The sequence below is a fragment of the Chrysemys picta genome, unplaced genomic scaffold, assembly GCF_011386835.1.
Source record: "Chrysemys picta bellii isolate R12L10 unplaced genomic scaffold, ASM1138683v2 scaf301, whole genome shotgun sequence".
Lineage (NCBI taxonomy): Eukaryota > Metazoa > Chordata > Testudines > Emydidae > Chrysemys > Chrysemys picta.
This window is the reverse complement of record NW_027053008.1, coordinates 22501-26318: the sequence shown is the minus strand read 5'-3', so window position 1 is coordinate 26318 and position 3818 is coordinate 22501. Positions and strand designations below refer to the sequence as shown.

General features: G+C 68.3%; 1 non-coding gene across 1 annotated transcript; it reads right to left on the bottom strand.

The window, feature by feature from the left end:
- Positions 1 to 371: 371 nt before the first annotated feature.
- LOC135978539 (5S ribosomal RNA) lies at positions 372 to 490 on the bottom strand. The gene has a single exon (XR_010595943.1). It is a non-coding gene; the product is annotated as a 5S ribosomal RNA (ribosomal RNA).
- Between the last annotated feature and the right edge of the window lie 3328 nt (positions 491 to 3818).

Genomic DNA, 3818 nt, shown 5'->3' with positions numbered 1-3818 from the left:
GCTTTGGGGTCCGTGGGTCCCCGCTGGAGGAAGCCGCTGGGCGCTGGACACCCGCCGTCCGTCCCGCCTGGCCAGGCCTGGCCTGGGTGGCCGCGGGGGGGGATTCGGGGCGGACCTGCGGGCCGGCGGCCGGGAGGGTCCGGGCCAGTCCGCCCCATGCCCGGCGTCTCCCCCAGCGGCTTCGGTGGCCCCGGGGGGGGTCCTCCGCGGAGGAAGCCGGGTGGGTGGGGAGCCGGACCCCAGGCGCCCAGACCCGTGACCTGCGGCCGCGACCTCCGACTCGGCAGGAGCGACGAGGGGCTTTCCGGCCCGTCCCCCCCTCTCCTTCCCCCCCAGAAAAGGAGAGAGAGCTGACTCGGACCGGGAAAAGCTGCCTACGGCACCTGGGATTCCCAGGCGGTCACCCATCCAAGTACTAGCCAGGCCCGGGACGGTTTACCTTCCGAGATCGGACGGGATCGGGGGCGTTCGGTCCGGTATGGCCGTAGGCACCCGGCCCCGCGCCTCCTCGCCCGCTTTCCCCTGCCGACGCCCGGGCCTGCCGCACGGTGAGCCCCGGTCGGACTGCCCCCCCCCCTGCGGCAGGGCCCCCGTCTCTCGCGGGCCCGGTCCTTTTTTCCTTTTCGAGCTCCGGGGCCCGGGCTGGCCGCCAGAGCCCCTCCGCCCGCCCTCCCCGGCGTCGGGGAAAATACTGTCCCGGACTTCCAGTGCGCCCGATCCTGTCAGCCGGGGGGTGGGGAGGGGCAGTCCCTCGCTGCGGCCGGGGAGGGTGAGCCCAGGGCGGCTTGCCTGCCGTGCGAGGCCCCTCTCGGCCACCAGGTCAACCCCGAGTCGAAAGGGCTGAAAAATTTTCAGAGTCCCCTCCCGGGCACCAGGTCAACCCGTGGAATCGGACGGGTTCACCTGCTGGCCGGTTCGCTTCCCGGCCACCAGGTCAACCCCTAGGTTGCCGACCGGCCTACCCAGTGGCCGGTTTGCTTTCCGGCCACCAGGTCAACCCCTAGGGGTTTTAACGGGGGCACGCCCGGTGGCCTCTTTCCCGTCCGGTCACCAGGTCAACCCGGATCTCCCTCCTTCCCTGGGCGTCCCCTCCTCGGAGGCGTCAGGTTCCATTTCCCCCCCCCCCCCAGACTTCCAGGGGCCCGATCCAGTCGGCCGGGAGGCAGTCCCTCGCTGCGGCCGGGGAGGGTGAGCCCAGGGCGGCCTGGTCCATGTCTCTAGTGGGCCCGATCCTTTTTTTTTTTTTCGAGCTCCGGGGCCAGGCCCGCCCGGGCAGCCCTCCTCGGAGGCGTGGGGCGATTCCCCCCCCCCCCCAGACTTCCAGGGGCCCGATCCTGTCGGCCGGGAGGCAGTCCCTCGCTGCGGCCGGGGAGGGTCAGCCCAGGGCGGCTTGCCTGCCGTGCGAGTCCCCTCTCGGCCACCAGGTCAACCGCGAGTCGAAAGGGCTGAAAAATTTTCAGAGTCCCCTCCCGGGCACCAGGTCAACCCGTGGAATCGAACGGGTTCACCTGCTGGCCGGTTCGCTTCCCGGCCACCAGGTCAACCCGTGGAATCGGACGGGTTCACCGGCTGGCCGGTTCGCTTTCCGGCCACCAGGTCAACCCCTAGGTTTTAAGGGGGGGACGCCCGGTGGCCTCTTTCCCGTCCGGTCACCAGGTCAACCCGGATCTCCCTCCTTCCCTGGGCGCCCCCTCCTCGGAGGCGTCAGGTTCCATTCTTTTTTCCAGACTTCCAGGGGCCCGATCCAGTCGGCCGGGTGGCAGTCCCTCGCTGCGGCCGGGGAGGGTGAGCCCAGGGCGGCTTGCCTGCCGTGCGAGTCCCCTCTCGGCCACCAGGTCAACCCCGAGTCGAAAGGGCTGAAAAATTTTCAGAGTCCCCTCCCGGGCACCAGGTCAACCCGTGGAATCGAACGGGTTCACCTGCTGGCCGGTTCGCTTCCCGGCCACCAGGTCAACCCGTGGAATCGGACGGGTTCACCGGCTGGCCGGTTCGCTTTCCGGCCACCAGGTCAACCCCTAGGTTTTAAGGGGGGGGGGACGCCCGGTGGCCTCTTTCCCGTCCGGTCAGCAGGTCAACCCGGATCTCCCTCCTTCCCTGGGTGCCCCCTCCTCGGAGGCGTCAGGTTCCATTCTTTTTTCCAGACTTCCAGGGGCCCGATCCAGTCGGCCGGGTGGCAGTCCCTCGCTGCGGCCGGGGAGGGTGAGCCCAGGGCGGCTTGCCTGCCGTGCGAGTCCCCTCTCGGCCACCAGGTCAACCCCGAGTCGAAAGGGCTGAAAAATTTTCAGAGTCCCCTCCCGGGCACCAGGTCAACCCGTGGAATCGAACGGGTTCACCTGCTGGCCGGTTCGCTTCCCGGGCACCAGGTCAACCCGTGGAATCGAACGGGTTCACCTGCTGGCCGGTTCGCTTCCCGGGCACCAGGTCAACCCGTGGAATCGAACGGGTTCACCTGCTGGCCGGTTCGCTTCCCGGGCACCAGGTCAACCCGTGGAATCGAACGGGTTCACCTGCTGGCCGGTTCGCTTTCCGGCCACCAGGTCAACCCCTAGGTTTTAAGGGGGGGGGGACGCCCGGTGGCCTCTTTCCCGTCCGGTCAGCAGGTCAACCCGGATCTCCCTCCTTCCCTGGGCGCCCCCTCCTCGGAGGCGTCAGGTTCCATTCTTTTTTCCAGACTTCCAGGGGCCCGATCCAGTCGACCGGGAGGCAGTCCCTCGCTGCGGCCGGGGAGGGTGAGCCCAGGGCGGCTTGCCTGCCGTGCGAGTCCCCTCTCGGCCACCAGGTCAACCCCGAGTCGAAAGGGCTGAAAAATTTTCAGAGTCCCCTCCCGGGCACCAGGTCAACCCGTGGAATCGAACGGGTTCACCTGCTGGCCGGTTCGCTTCCCGGGCACCAGGTCAACCCGTGGAATCGAACGGGTTCACCTGCTGGCCGGTTCGCTTCCCGGGCACCAGGTCAACCCGTGGAATCGAACGGGTTCACCTGCTGGCCGGTTCGCTTTCCGGCCACCAGGTCAACCCCTAGGTTTTAAGGGGGGGGACGCCCGGTGGCCTCTTTCCCGTCCGGTCAGCAGGTCAACCCGGATCTCCCTCCTTCCCTGGGCGCCCCCTCCTCGGAGGCGTCAGGTTCCATTCTTTTTTCCAGACTTCCAGGGGCCCGATCCAGTCGGCCGGGTGGCAGTCCCTCGCTGCGGCCGGGGAGGGTGAGCCCAGGGCGGCTTGCCTGCCGTGCGAGTCCCCTCTCGGCCACCAGGTCAACCCCGAGTCGAAAGGGCTGAAAAATTTTCAGAGTCCCCTCCCGGGCACCAGGTCAACCCGTGGAATCGAACGGGTTCACCTGCTGGCCGGTTCGCTTCCCGGGCACCAGGTCAACCCGTGGAATCGAACGGGTTCACCTGCTGGCCGGTTCGCTTCCCGGGCACCAGGTCAACCCGTGGAATCGAACGGGTTCACCTGCTGGCCGGTTCGCTTCCCGGGCACCAGGTCAACCCGTGGAATCGAAAGGGTTCACCTGCTGGCCGGTTCGCTTTCCGGCCACCAGGTCAACCCCTAGGTTTTAAGGGGGGGGACGCCCGGTGGCCTCTTTCCCGTCCGGTCAGCAGGTCAACCCGGATCTCCCTCCTTCCCTGGGCGCCCCCTCCTCGGAGGCGTCAGGTTCCATTCTTCTTTTTCCAGACTTCCAGGGGCCCGATCCAGTCGACCGGGAGGCAGTCCCTCGCTGCGGCCGGGGAAGGTGAGCCCAGGGCGGCCTGGTCCATGTCTCTAGTGGGCCCGATTTTTTTTTTTTTTCCGAGCTCCGGGGCCAGGCCCGCCCGGGCAGCC